Source organism: Balaenoptera acutorostrata, chromosome 12 (genome assembly GCF_949987535.1).
Source record: "Balaenoptera acutorostrata chromosome 12, mBalAcu1.1, whole genome shotgun sequence".
NCBI classification, from domain to species: Eukaryota; Metazoa; Chordata; class Mammalia; order Artiodactyla; family Balaenopteridae; genus Balaenoptera; species Balaenoptera acutorostrata.
The window spans coordinates 70,570,532-70,586,327 of record NC_080075.1 but is presented as its reverse complement, the minus strand read 5'-3'; the positions used below and the strand labels follow the sequence as shown (position 1 = coordinate 70,586,327).

General features: G+C 45.0%; 1 protein-coding gene across 1 annotated transcript in view; it reads right to left on the bottom strand.

The window, feature by feature from the left end:
* ALK (ALK receptor tyrosine kinase) overlaps positions 1 to 15,796 on the bottom strand; it is a 726,132-nt gene that overhangs the window by 513,395 nt on the left and 196,941 nt on the right. The window lies entirely within an intron of this gene.

The window sequence follows — 15,796 nt, the reverse complement described above, 5'->3', positions numbered from 1 at the left end:
GAAAATGAAAGAGATGGAGCATACCCCCTCTACGGTGCCCTCCATCTCCAAAGGTCAGTGATTCTATAGAGCTCATCTTTGGCCAACACAACCAAACCTACAGACCGTTGGTCCCCTCACCCTGCCTGCCTCTAAACAAGGGCCTGCTGTCATCCCTAAAGCAGGTTCCCCAGGGAAGGAGGTGGAATGTGCATCACACTCCATGGGGTCTCAGTTTGCCTCAAGATTGTCAAATAATTAAGAAGGAGGGTTCAGGCAAGTTTTACAGATGACTGTGCCAGGGTGAATGTGTGTGTGTGTGTGTATTCATGCATTTTTATCAATCTGTACCCATATTCTGAAATCTTCCAGGATATGAATCATATTTCAAAAACTGAATTAACAGTTAGCTTTAAGGAATTGTTCTAGTATAAAACACAGCCATTCAGAAGAATGGCACAGTAACCCATCAGAAGAACCCTGTGGTGGCCCTGCCCGGAGTGATGCAGTTCCCTTGGCTGTAGTGAGTTGGCAGTGACCAAGCACTTTGACACTGAATCTGAAGGTGGAAATCTAGCCTCTGGGAATGTGTGTGACTACCAAAGCAATCATGCCCAACACCTGTGCCTAGGAAGCCAGCCTTGGCCACTTGGGCAGAGATGGGGATCTTCCCAGCCTGAGCTACAAGAAGGAGATTGCATGGAAGTTTCAGGCACCGTCCATAACACCACAGAAGGGTAACAGGGAGACGTGGTGTACTTTGGACTCTTGGGTCTTCCCTTGGGTGGACTTAGAAAATCCAACAGTCCTACTTTGTATCCAGACTGACCTCAGGCTCCCAAAAAAATCCCTTAGATCAAGGTCCTTTGTACCTCCTTCATCCTAACCCTGTAAACCTAGAGACCTCTCACTAGTTTCCTAAGTCTCCTTAAGACAATTCAAATTAGGGGGCCAGCAGCCTCCTTTAGATTTTAAGGCATGCCTTCCAAGGCTGGCTGGTTTCCAGATGACCACAGGTGGCAGATGCCAGCCTGGGCAGGTCCATAGGAGCCCACTGGTTGATGTCGCCCAGCCTCAGCCCAGCTCGAGGACTGGAAGCAAATACCACAGAGTGAAAAGCAGAGTCATAAAAAAAAGAGAACACCATGTTTATCAATCCCATGATACCTCACCCTTCATTTTGTCTCTTATTACACGTGTTCCAGAAGTCAAGCTTGGGGTTGGACTTATGATCTCGAGTCTGGCAGAACGGGGTATATGTTTACAGAGGAGCCCAGACTGGGGGAACTCCATGAAGGCCTGTGGGAAGTACTTTCTTAATTGATAACATTCACTGAGGGCTTACCATGGTCAGACAGTATGCCAGGCACCCTACATCATTATCTTATTGAATCCCTATGAAGTAGGCAGGACTCTTATCCCCATTTGACAGAGGACGACATTGGGGCTTAGAGAAATAAAGTCACATCTGAAGTTACTCAGATAGGAAGTGACTGATTGGGCTTCCACTGACCTGCTTCCTCCATGGGACCACAAGGCCTTGATGTCAGTATCTCACAAACAGGGAATTATGAATTGAAAAGGTAGCAGAAAGACCTCCCCTCATTTAGAGCCACAGACACCAACAGGAGTCAAGACCTGCAGTGAGGGAGGACAGGAACTGGGCCCATGCAGGGACAGGCAGGGCCACGCTGGAGGCAGGACAGAAGCCAAAGCATGTGAGCTGTCCTTAAAGGCCCTGATCCCACCTTCACAAAGTCGGACCTGGGATACCCTAGATGAGGACTGAGTCAGTGTATACATCCCTAAGATCCAAGTCTTAATCCCCGTGGGCATGACTCAGGAAGCCAAGCCTACAGGTGCATTAAAGTCTGGGGCTCAATTTCACGTTTATGTTTCCTGACATCTTCTGGGGTATCCTTTGTGTTTCTTGGGTAGGGCTGAGGGTTACAGTTAAGGGAACTGAGAGTGGGATGGGCAAGTTTTCTATGACCATCAGGGGCCCACGAGAGAGTTTATTCAACTGTATACTCAGCCCTGGGATCTGCATCTGAAAACAGAGAATCATCAGGTTTGCTACTAGTTTAAAATATGGCAACATGGTTGTGATTTTGTCTTGGGGTTTCTTTTCTGTCTCTAGTTATCTTGACCCAGTGTTTAACTGCTGGGATGCTGACAGCCTGACACGGGGCCTGATGCCCCTCACTTGCTGAATGGTGGTCTCTCTGGTCCTACCCAGCTCTGCAGTCTTTTCCTATGTGTCTCTGCCCATATGTCTTAATCATTAAGCAACCTTAACACCATCATGGTTGCTTCTCAGGGATAGAGCACAAGACCTGAGATTTGACTCCAGTCCTGCCACTTGTCAGCTGTGCAGTGCAGGGCACTCTCTCCCTCTCTCTGAGTCTCAGTCATCTTAGTGATAAGACTAACTTCCCGGAACTGCTAGGAGGACTCAGTGAGATGATGCATGTGCGTGGAATGGAGAATTTCCAGTGCACATTAGCTGATTCAGAATTTACATAGCCATGTCCTTTTGAACACAGCTTTCTGTTTACCAGGAGAAACAGTATTTATGTGGGGCAGCCAACTGATGGCACACGGTCATTTCCTTAGTATTCTGCTATACCGTGGGAAAGTCGGTATTTCTGCCTGAGGGTGATATTCGCAGAGTCAGCTGTTAGAACTTGAAGTGACATTTGAGGTTGTTTCTTCCATTGGACAGGTGAAAACAGCAAGACCCAGGCAAGGGAAAAGACTTATTCAGGGTCATGTGGCTGGTCAGGGAGTCCTTCACACACAGTACGGAGGGCATTTCTCCTCGCTGTGGAGGCCTTTCCGAATGCCATCCTCTCCAGTAAGTACTAGGCCTGGGCTGGGCTGAAAATCAGAGTTACTGAATCACCAGCTCTCCCCTCCTCAGGCTTGGCTTATTGGCACATTTAAGCTGAGGCTGGATTGATTCATGGGTGGCATGTACAAATGCCAATGTATTCCTGACAAACCTGATTTGTGTATTCAGTAAAGAACCACGTGAAGCTTCATACACATGTGGCAATTTTCTTATAGGTGGCCTTTAGAGATCATAAAATAGAGCTTTATATTTGAAACTACAGTTCATTACATAAAGCTCCAGGAACCAGCATTCTCGAAATACTGTCAGTCCTTAAGAATTGTATCCAGTTCAAGGGAACTCCCTCGGCTGCCACCAATCCTGAGGCACAAAGTGGGGTCTCCTTTTCTCAAGGGATTCCCCAGAACTTTCCAATTGCTGACTTCAAGGTCATGAAGGACCTTGAGGACCATCTTAGAGGAAGAAACTGAGGCCCAGAGACATGATGGGGCTTGTCAAAGGATGCATGGTGGGTGAGTTGCAGGACTGGTACTAAAATCCAGTTCCTGACCTTGCAATTTTTACTATTTTCATTCAAAGCTGTGGGTAAAAAACAAGCAAAACAATACCTTAAATAATTCTTAAAATTCTAAAAAATCTATACTGTGTTTTTCTGGAATAAGCTGGCAAAAACATACATGGCTAGGTTTCAACTACTTCCCAATGATTTGATGGCTCAGATAATCTCCAATAAGGCTTTCTGGCTTCTTTCATCCTAAATGTCCTCTTCTGCCAACAAGCTGCTTTTTGATGGTTGCTGGAATCTCCTGCTGGAGAGCAAGTCTGTGCACAGGCCAGAAGCTATGGTGAGAACAAAGGGAGGAAAAAGGGTGGCCTAGGAGTGAAGTGGGAAGATCACTAGAGAATTCTTGGAAACTCTTCCGGCTCTGGGCCAGTCAGCCTTGTGCTTTTGGGCAATTCATTTAACCACTTGAGTCTGGATTTCCTCGTGGATAAACCAGAGAGAATTATCACAATAATGATGCTGATAAAAATAATAAAAATAATAATATCTGCTGTGACAATCAAATAAGGTAACGAATGTGGAAGTGCCCTCTTACCAATGAGATACTATATGTGGATACTCTTACCACCTAGGGCCTGTGCTGCAGAACACATCAACATCACTTGATCTCCCTGTGCCTCAGGTTTACCACCAGGAACCTGGAGATGAGCTGAACTGACCTGACCTTGGAGGACTCAGGGAGATGCTATCTAGAACAGATACCCTCCTCCCTTGCCCTGTTTTATATCAAAACCTCAGAGGGGCACCAGGGTGTCTGGGGGGTAAATAGAAGCATAGATCCTACGTGGGGTCTGGCTGCTCAAGGTGAAAGCTTGGCTCTGTCACTTACTAGCTGTGTTATCCCAGGGCAAATTATTTAATCTCCCTGTGGCTCAATTTTTTCACATTAAAATGGGGATTAAAACAGGGGCCACCTCAGGGAACTGTGAGGAGGATCAAATGCAATACACACATCAAGCACCTGGCGTGGGGACTCGCACATCGTTTGATTATTACTAAATGATGGCAGTCATTGCTCTTGCTCTCCACGTGGCTCCAGCCTCAGCCACGACAGAGGGGAGATAAAAGGCATGTCCAGCACTGAAGGCAGAGCTTTGACTATGTCAAACTTTGTTGAAGCTCCTCACTCAATCTTTGGTTTTTGATGTGTTGATCAAGCTTCCCTTTGGAAGTGAAGTCATGCTAGACCTTGAGTAAGAAGATCTAGGTTCTAGCCCTGGCTCTGAGGTGTTACTTCAAGCTAGTCCCTTAACCTCTCTAGGCCTCAGTTTCCTCATCTGAAAAATAAAGTAGTAGAATGAAATGATTCTCTGGTCTCATCCATCTCCACCATTCTAAGACCAATTTTCCCTTTGGACAGATGGCTGAAGCAAGCTCTCTAACTTGGTTCTAGCCAGCTGGTCAGCAGAATCCCAAGATTCCTGACTTCCAGCTCAGGCTCAGATGATTAGAGACTTCCACTCCCCCTTTCTGGGTTATCTCCTAAAGGAGCACTTAGCCCACCAGGCACCTTTGATGTTAATCCACCAGCTGCCATCAACATCTTGTCACACACTTTATAAGACCTGTCCCCCGTCTGCCCCCCTCCCACCAACCACTATTCATTTGTCGTGGGGCCCCAGAACTGAAATCATTCAATTCTTTCCCACCGCTTGCCCCCTACAATGCATCTGGGAACCAATCGCCCAATTCAAGACATCTGTTTAGCTCACTTATAATCAAGCTGCAGCGAAGAAGGGCCAAGTCTCCTTCAATCAATTAATTATATAACTGCAGCCCCAGAAGACAATCTCAGAAGAGGATGTGTGCGCGTGCATACCCACAATGGCAGGAGATTGGCACAGAAAGCTCAATTCTCATTTCTCTTATCTGTGGCCATAACAATATTACAGATTGAAGAAATGGGACTTGGCTCTTCATTGCAGAACAGAAAATTGAAAATAATTAAACTTCTAAAGTTACCAGCCTCCTCATTTTACAGATGGGAAAACTGAGGCTCAGGAAGGTGAAGTGACTTGGCCGAAGTGGCATGGCCTAGGGGCTGGAGAAGCAGAAAGCTAAGACCAAAAGCCAGACTGGACTTCCAGTCCAGTTTTCTGCCTACAGTTTCCAGGAAGCATTTATGCAGAACATGGTACCTCTAACAGAATGAGGCCAGCTCCCGAGAGCATGGTGAAAACCTTGGTAATTTGTACACTGCTCAGCATGACATCCACCCAGATGGGATCATTCCTGAAACCAGATGGTTGGAGGAGAGCTCTGAGTAGTGTGGTAGCCCCAGTAACCAGAAAAGGCTGATGGTCCTGGGAAGCCTTGACCTCAGAACATGCAAGACGGTCCTCCCCACTTACTCTTCTGTCTCTGCTGGTGAGGATCTCCTGAGTGTTGGAGGTGAACATGAGGTTCCTCCCTGATGCCAATCTCAAGACACAGGCTTCCTTAGCACAAACCCTGTGACCTTCAGAAACTCCCAATCCAGTGGGAGAGATGGACTTACTCACACCTGGCTCTCACGGTAAGCAGACCTGGTGAAGCCAGGAGGACACAGAACAAGAGAGACCTTCTGCCTGAAGGATCACAGGCTCAGGGAGGAGGCAACTTTTGGGCTGCATCTTGAAGGATGGAAGGATTTTGACAGATGATAGAGGTTTAGCTAGGAAGTTTGTTAAGAATAGAGGAAGGAATGAGGTTATTCCAGGGAGGTGGGGAACTAGTATTGCTTATTTTTATGTAGTTGTATGAATTTTGAAGCTGGACTGCATAGCATTAAATTCCAGCTCAGATAGTATCATGGTTAAAGGTAAAGTGCTTTCAGGTTCCAGAGGACAAAGTTAGGGACTTAAAGAATGTTAAGGAAATATTTTCTAGCAAATAGAGCCATGGCACCAAAATGCAGGCTATTGGCGTCTCACTGGAGTGGGTCTGATTCCTCTTCAGAGAGCATTAGTGAAGCACCTGTGCTCCAGCACATGGAACTCTGTCCTCATAGTCAGTCCTGACAGTAATGCCGTCAATTAGGAATCATGACCATTCCCATTTTTCAGATGACAAACAGAATCAAAGAGAGTGGCTTGAGTCAATGAAGGTAATTAATACTCATAAGAATCAGAGCTGGGAATGAATTCCACAACTCAATCCCAACTTGAGTTTCTTCCCCACTGTTCAAACAGAGGCTGGGACATGTCTTGCTTGGATGTCACAGAGGAGATTCAAATAGGCAACTAGGAGGTGAATGAAAGACCTGTGGTTCCCAAACCTAATCCTACAGTCCCCAGGCCCCAGAATCTTGTTTTTAAGAAGCTCTCCAGGTGATGGTGAGGCAACTAGACTGAGACTGGATGTGACTTTACCCACACCGGGATGGTACGGACCCTACACTGATGTAACCCTAGGGCAGCATGAACCCGCTGGGCTGACAGAGATCGAAGGAATTAAAGTGATGATATGAGTAAAGCAATGCTCAGAAGTAACATGTGAGGAAATTCTCTGCAGCCCAAGTACTGAGGAAATATGAGCTATCACCCACATGTCTGCTGTGGAGGGTTAGATGAGGGCTCTGCCAAGCAGGCAGCCTGGGTGTGAATCTCAGCTCTGCCACTAGCCCTGGGCAGATCACTGACCTCTCTGTGCCTAGTTTCCTCAGCTGTAAGATGAGGCTGCTTGACGAGACTGTTGTGGGCCCTGACAGCTCACAATCTCCAGGAATTTCTCACAGACCAAATTATTCTAGGCATCTACTCAAATGGGCGGGTTAAAGTCTTGTTAATCTGAGGGCTCTTCTGACATGAAGTTTTGCACCTGAGATTGCTCTTGACAAAACATTTTAAGAGGATTTCCTCTCATTTTTCTCACTCTTGATCAGTCATTTTCGTGCATATGTTTTGGACACATGTCTTTCTAGACTGGTTAGAAATGCTCTGTATACAATATCTCAGATGTCCCAAAGCTGTCAAAACAAAAATTTCCCAGCTCACTCATGTCTGCTAAATATACTTTTTTAGATTGAGGGGGAAAAAAAAAAAAAACCTACCCAAAGTAGTTAAAGACACAGCTTTTTGACTTCTAAATGAAAATATGCCCAGGCCAGGAACTGTTCTCCCCTTACACACATGTCTTTCCTGAAACCAATTAATATGACTTTAGGAATAAGAGGGTTTATGGGAACATCCATACCTTTTACTAAAATAGAGATCCTCAGGGGCAGAAAAGCTCCAGATTGGGAATTGAGAGACTCGAGTATACTCCTAGTTTGCCCCTGGATTGTTGGGAATTGAGAGACTCGAGTATACTCCTAGTTTGCCCCTGGATTGTTCAGCAAATGTTGCAATTTCATCCAGTGTATGTTTATTAAGAACCCAACCAAGTACAAAATACTGGTGTAAGTACTGGGGATGCAAAGGAAACAAGATGCAGATTACTTGACCTCTAAGAGCTTACAGTCTAGGAATCATGATGATTCAGGGCCACACATAACTAAGATATGAAGAAAAGTGTGACATCAGACATGCAAAGTGCTGTGGAAAGACATTATATAACCTTCCTCAGTGAGAAAAATGGGAACAGTGAGGTCTACAACCTTGCAGGTTGTTCTAATTTGGGGTTAATTTGGTCACCAGCTGTGGGGTGTGAATGCTTACTATATGGTTTCCAAAAAGAAGCTCTACTAAATATAACAGGCAGACTATCTCTCTTTTTTTTTAAAGAATGAATAAGGATTTTATTTTAATGTTTGATTGTTTATTTATTTTTAAATTTACATACGGTAAAATGTCCTCATTTTGGAATACATTTCTAGAAGTCTTGACAAATGCCACAAGCTTAAAAGCCTTATTTCCCAAGTAAACCTTCCTATTAGGTTTGATGGTTCATCAGACCCAGGGATATTGCACATATATACAAAACAATCATACAAGTATTTAAGCAGCACCATTCAGAGGGACATTTAGGACCATCTTAGGCCTATGATAAAAGTGAACTAGGCTAGAATCTCTATGAGGGGCAGGAGCAAAGAGCTTGGCAAACTGTAGACACCCATTGGATGAGTGGATGTACGATAGATAGATAGATGGTAGATTAGATAGATAGATAGATAAAAGTGACATTTATCATCCTCTCTACCTTGGGTTGGATAAATTAGACTCATCCATGATTGCTTTATCATGTGACCTAGTTTACACTTCAGCCATAAAAAGGATGAAATACAAACTAGGAAGGTAATTTGAGTCATAAAAAACATCTGGGGAGTCCAGGGTTTTGTGGAGTTGGTGTCACACAGTGGGATTCTTGGAGAATTTGGGACGTTCAGGAAACAGTCAGAATGTTCTCAGATTTCAAGAGGGGGATGATACCACATTAGTGTTACAAAAAATTCCATCAACTTTTTCCATAAGAAAAATTCCAAGGCGAAAGAGACTCAGGGTAGCATGGGTACTCAGGAAAAGCTCTGAGATAGAAGCAGGGACTGAGCTGGGCCTTGCAAGCTAGAGCAGGTAGAATCTAGGGAGACAGGTTCAAGGGAAGGAAAAACAAATTAATTGTGGACAAAATGGAATGAGAAAGAAGGAAACATGGGGGAAGGAGGAGGTATGTAAAACAGAAAGGGTATTTACCAGAGGGAGGAAAGGCCTTCTCACAGTCCTTGTTCTTTGGGTGGTTTCGACACTGTTGATGACTCCCACATGTAAAATTCTTTACCCCTTTGGTTTCTGTGGCTATTCCACCTTCTGGTTCTCCTCCTACCTTTCCTGTTTCTTCATCTCTGTTTGTCATGCTCCTCTTCTTCTGTTTACTTCTTAAATGCAACTTTCTGGATCCCTTCTGGGTCTTCATCCTCCAATCACAGCCTCAACCATAGCCTATGCTAATAATTCTCTATCACACCTCTCTCCTCAAAGCCAAGACATGGATTTACAACTCTCTACTGGCCTTCTTCACTTGCATGTCCTGAAAGCACTTCAAATGTAACTTGTTCAACAAAGATCTCACCATCTTCTCCTCTCCCTCTAGAGGTCGTGGTCACCATCTTTCCTTGCCAAATGTTTCTCCTCCTCCCTACTCTGATAATGGAATCTCCATCTACTCAATTACTCAAGCTGGACTCTCCCACATGGGCAACCAAGTCATTCTCACCTTATAGCCAGAATCTCTCCCAGGTTCCCTCCTGCCCTTCCTTTTCCAACCTATGCTTCACATGTAAGATCATATCTAAACCCTTAGTACACCCAGAAGTAACTGTTTCTCCAGGCTCATCTCTCCCAGACCATCTTTACCCTGTGTCACTGGGCTTGACCTATTCCTGGACACCCCTTTGCACATTCATTCCCTCTGCCTGGAAAGCCCTTCTCACTGATCTCAGTGGTGCCTGGGGTCCAAGGCCCAGCTCAGCAGTCCCTGTCTCCAGAACATCTGCCTTCCTAAGTCCTCCGCAGAACTGTCTTTCCCTCCCTGTGTTTCAGGGATCTTTGACCACGCCTCTGTTACTGCACCTGTCATACAGCAGGCATGTCTGCCTCTTCCTCAAGAGCTCCTTGTACTATTTGTATTTGTCATGGCCATGACTAGAGCAGAGCCAGGCATACAGTTGGTGCTCAAAGAATGTTTATATCCATTATCCCATTCTCTGGGACACTAAGGGGGAAATGATGCAGGCAGATAGGTAGGGATGCAGAAACAACCCTCAGGAGGAGGTTGCTCAAGATTGGAGCAAGGTTTAGGGAGCCACCTGCCCAGGTGTGAGAGCTGAGACCATGTTAACAGGAGAAAGAACACAAGGCCAGGAGACCACACAACCCTGAGTGATCCTTTCCACATTGTCTATCTGTTGGTCTGTCTCTGTCTCTGTTCCCCCATTCATCTCTCTCTTTCCCTTTTGTCAATTCCTTTCCCTGTCTGTCTGTGACAGTCATTTTAAATGGATCTCTTTTGACTTGTTTTTCTTGCTTTTGTGTCAGTTAATCATTCTTTTATTATCTTTTCATCTGACTTGTTTCCTTTCCGTTTCTCCTCACTCAGCCTGCCATTAACATAGAGATAAATTGTTGGTATTTATTGAGTGGGTCTACATGTCTTTATTTTAAAGGCAAGGAATGTGACCAAGGGGAGCATTTTAAACAAGTATCTCCTTGAAACACCTAAGCCAACTGCTTTTCACTTGATTTCCACAGACTGAGTTCATTGGTTCCCAGCAGGTCACTGGTCCTCAGGGTAACAGATGTTCCCTGCTCTTGGTCTTGTATGACGGCTGGCACTGCTGTCCCCTTTGGGACTCAGCCTTTTAGGTGAATAAGTGCAGAGCCTTGTGCTTACCATGTTGTAGATAAAAATACAGAGGCACGGGCTAGGAATGAACTTGACTTCCCAGCTCAGTGGAGCAGGGCTGGGAAGAGAACACAAAAAGGCCTGGCCAATCAGGGCAGAGGAATTGGTAAGAAAGCTTTCAGCCCTGACAATGGTCCACAAGGGATGCTCCCTTGTGGAGCTGCTTTTCACTGACACCAGGCTTTTAAGGGCAGAATGGCAGATCACGGCCAGCCACATTAAATATGTAATTTCAGAAATGTGATCAAACTGACTTCCTGCCAGAGTTATGAAGCAAATCCCACGGGGGGCTGGAGGACCTATTTGTTTTCCATTTTTGATTCTGTGGTAGGTTGATTTTTTTTTTTTTTTTTTTGAGAGAGACAGATTTAATTTACCCAGTCTTTTCAATCAAAGAAATTGATACATTAACAAGACTGGTGATGGTGGTAGCAGCAGCAGGGGAAGTAATTAAAAAGTCTAATCTTTCTTTGTTTCCAAAAGCACCAGTCCCTAAATTGGATGGGTCCCAATGGGCTTGAAAGCAGACAAGGTTTTAATCGAACTTTTACTTAAAGTCCAACACTGGCTTTGTTGTGCCCTGATGCTGAGATTTTGGGAGGAATCTTTCTTTTCCAGGATTCAATGTTCTGGACATTGGAGGACTGGAGGGATGAAGGATTACATTAGTTTACTAGGGCTGTCACAACAAAACACTACAAAATGGGTGGCTTCAAATAGCAGAAATTTATTCTCTCACAGTTTTGGAGGCCAGAAGTCTGAAATCAAGACGTTAACAGGACCATGCTCTGATGGCTCTAGGAGAGAATCTGTCCCATGCCTTTCCCTAGCTTTTGGTGGTTGCTGGCAATCCTTGGCATTCCTTGGCTTGAAGATGCATCATTCTAATCTCTGCCTCCATTTTTACATGGTGTTCATCCTGTGTGTCATGTCTGTATCTCTGTTTTCTCTTCTTATAAGGACATCAGTTATATTGGATTAGGGCCCACTCTAATCCAGTACGGACTCAACTTAATCGCATCTACAAAGACCCTATTTTAAAATAAGGCCACATTCATGGACACTAGGGGTATACTGAACCCATAGCAGGGACCAGAGTTTATGGTAGGGAAGGCAAGACTGCCCATGGTGCCTGGGGGGCCTACATCCATGTCTAGAAAGAGGTGAATTACTTGGCCTACCTGGGATAGTCTCTATTTGGGGACATCAAGCCTTGGTCCTATAGCTGCCCACATCTTGGATATCAAATTGGTCATTCAGTCCAAACACCAGGTTGTCCAGGAAATGAGAGCCCTCTCCATAGAGTGGGGACTTCATCTTTGAATTAACTTTTTGATGTGGTAGAAAGAGCACTAGACTTGAAGTCAGAAAATCTGGGTTCAGTCTTCTCTAATGCTCATCAGCTCCATAACTTGGGAGCACAGTTAATAAATGTCTTCAGCCCTCAATTTACATTTCTATAAAAGTGGGATATAAAATAATTTTCACCCACCACAATTTTATGACAAGCTGAAGTGAGAAAGGGGGGCGTGGAAGAGTTTTGCAAAGTATCAAACTTTTTTTTTCAATAAATGAAAATCCTCTTTCTCTGCCTCATCTGGGTAGAAACTTTGGTTATTCTGCTTTAAAAGGTGATCTGATTCTTCACACACCCAGAATAGGCAAACATGAATTAAAGGTGGGCAGGATATCATCTGCTTCTGTGGCTCTAGAACTCAAGGTGATTAAAACCCCCAGTGGCCTCAATCTCTTAGCTACCTGCAGTTACCAAATAAAACAGGTTTTTATCTGGGTAGGGAGTTGGGGTCCAATCCTTTAGCCAAGCCTATAAATAAGTCTTAAGGCATCAGAGCTGGATAATAAAAGGAAAAAAATTCTTTCTTTAGATGTCCCCCCCAGCTTCTTCAAAGCCTTGGGGAAAGAATGTGCAGCTCCTCTTGTTGATGACGCAATTAGCAGGCTCCCATCATTCAAGACAAGAGATAAGAAAGAGCTGGAGGGCTTCCCTGGTGGCACAGTGGTTAAGAATCTGCCTGCCAATGCAGGGGACACAGGTTCGAGCCCTGGTCCAGGAAGATCCTACATGCCGCAGAGCAAGTAAGTCCGTGCGCCACAGTTACTGAGCCTGCACTCTAGAGCCCGTGAGCCACAACTACTGAGCCCATGTGCCACAACTACTGAAGCCCACACACCTAGAGCCAGTGGTCCGCAGCAATGAGAAGCCCGTGCACCACAACAAAGAGTAGCCCCGGCTCGCCGCAACTAGAGAAAGCCCACGTGCAGCAACAAAGACCCAATGCAGCCAAAAAATAAATAAATAAGTATATTTAAAAAAAAATAGAAAGAGCTGGAATCTGATACCAAATGCCATTGAAGAAAATATATTTTACACAACATAAAAGGCCCCAACGTAAATTAGAAGAAATATGGGAAGACTTCAAAAAGGTAGGTCAAACTTTTTCCTCAAGCAGATAATTACAGACTGGGGTGAGTAAATCTTATTAGCCTCTCTCCACCTCGTCTCTTCTCATAAAACACCCTTGAAAAGAAAGCCATACTCAATTCAGGACTGGACAAGCTTGCCTGAGAGGGATGGCCCGCCACTGTCTATCATGATGCCTGTGGTCGGGTTGTTGATGCCTACCCTGCCGCCCTCTCCTACCTCCCCCTCCAGACGTCCCCTCCCACCTCCACCCCAGAACGCAGGTGAAGACAGCCAGCCAGGCACCAAGCTCCACCACTCAGGGCCCGCATCGACTTGCTGAGTCTTGGTTACTTCTCACTGTCTGAAGAACTATCCCTTCAGGCAGCAATTTTCCAGTCAAATTTCTCTGCCCAAGTTTGAGGTCTTAAAATTAATGAAGTTGTTAACATTTCTTAAAACGTCTTTTGCGGCAGTTGAAAGGTGTGGATTTATCACCAGTGAGCCTGCTGGCCTCTTTGGTTCATAGAGAGATATGCGCTGAGTCCCGCAAACATCTTTAAGAGAACAGGAGTCTCAGTCTTCAGTCTGCTCTGCTGTGTGTCTCAGGACTAGTCTTCAACCTCAGTGCCCCAGAGGTGCTCTTTGTGGCAATGGGCTGAGCTCCCTACAGGATTGTTTCTCTGGACAATAAGCTCTGAGAGAGCAGGAGCAAGTCTCACTTATGTTTGTGTTTGTATCACCTCTAACATTTGGCACTGGACCAGGCACACACCGGTGGTGGTGGGGACAGGTGGGTCCTTATGAGTCTCAGCTGAATTAAATACAGGAAGAGATGAAAAGGCTCTGAGATTACCACTGCACCCAGTCAAGGAGCCACCAACCAAGAATCATCTATTCTCACCCTGTGAATCAGTAGCAATGATGGTGCTGACTTTGGCACCCTCACTGAGCATTTCGGCAAGGCCTGACCAATGGTTTGGGTTCCCTCCTCTGCCAAGAAGGGAAATCATGAGGCTTCTAGGCTAAAAGGAGCATTTGAAAGGAATCCTAGGAGTCTTGCATATCTATTCCTTTGCCCAAGGAGCATGCCACCCCACCCTCATTTTATACATGAGATAGGTGAGGCCCAGGGAGAGGAAGCAGGTGTATCAGAGCCAAGCAGTGGGCATGTAGCAGTTTAAATAAGCTCTGGTGGTTTTCTCCTTTCAACCTGAAATCTCTTTCTAGATGTTTCAGAGAGAACAAATGCAATGTCCTCTGTGTCATGCAGGAGGCAGACCGGCCTGTTTTGGACATTCTGAATTTTATAGAAGTTGTGGAGATGCTGAATGACTTTGAGAGCAAATTCAAACAACGTTATCCAAAGACTGGTTCTATCACAAATCTGGTTTTACAAAGCAATAACAGTATAAAGGACCAGATTTCAATTATTTATAAACACCTGCCCTTATCCTAAGATGATACTCAGTGTCTGGCTTAAATAAAATCAAGCAGTAATTCTTATCTGGAATCTCCTGACAGCTACTGATCTTCCCCTGCAACCGGGGAGGCTTAGCAGTATAGCAGGAAACATCCCAGCAGAGTACAATTCTAAACTGCCCTAGGGTTTTTCATGCATTTATTTTTTTAAGTTTGAAATGAAGGTACAATTAATATGAACCAAGACTCACTGCTCTACGAAGGAGGGACACTAGCAGGTGGAAGGTCTGTTAGGTGCACTTTAAAAAGCTCAGGCCCAGGGGCAGAGACTGAGTGGCAGGAATAGGTAAATATGCCCAGAAGGGAATCTAGAACTCAGTGTATACCAGGTTCATAAATACTTAGTTGAATCAGGCCTGATGAGTGAGTTCCATCCCTGAAGGCCTCTGCATTCATTTATCATGCACAAGCCTCTATGAGTTTCTTCTATGTGATGGGATAAAGTGGGGAGCAAACACAGATTTGTGCCTGCCCTCATGGGGTTCACCCTAGAGGAGTTCAAGAGAAGAAAAAAATGTCCAAGTTGAAATACATCAGCTCTCCTCCAAACCTGCCCTTTCCTCTGCAGAGGCCCAGCTCCTGTGAGCTATTAGGATGAACATGGAGGATGAGGAATGCTACACCATGTAAATATGGCCTCACCCTAGCAGTCTGCGTAGGTAGCTCCCTAGGAGAAAAAGTGAAGGGAAGAATTCTGCTTTTGTAGTTAGAAAATCCACTTTGTATGATCTTATTATGCTCAATTTCTGCATCTGTAAAAATGGAATGGGACTTGGCCTCCTTACCTCTGAGGTTGTTGCAGAATCAAATGAACTGAAATAATACCTAGGAACACGTCTGGGTACTTTTAAGGAGGTACCTAAACGTAAGGAAATCACTTGAGGGGCCCCAGAAGACCCTCATAATAACAATCCTCTCTTCAAGAGATCACTATTAGAAACACTCATGGGTTAGAACCCTGTATCTAGAAAGCTACAGTCAAAATTCAAATAAGCATTACATCTAATGACTGGTAAGGGGATGTCAGGAATACCACACACATAAAGGCTGGGGGGATGAGATATGGCAGTGACAAAGCCCTTGGCTTCCTCCAGGATACATAAGGCAGCTGTCAGTCTGGAGAAGCCAGTCCTGGGGGGAACGGTCTTAAGTTGGGTGTCAATGGAGACTAAGGGTA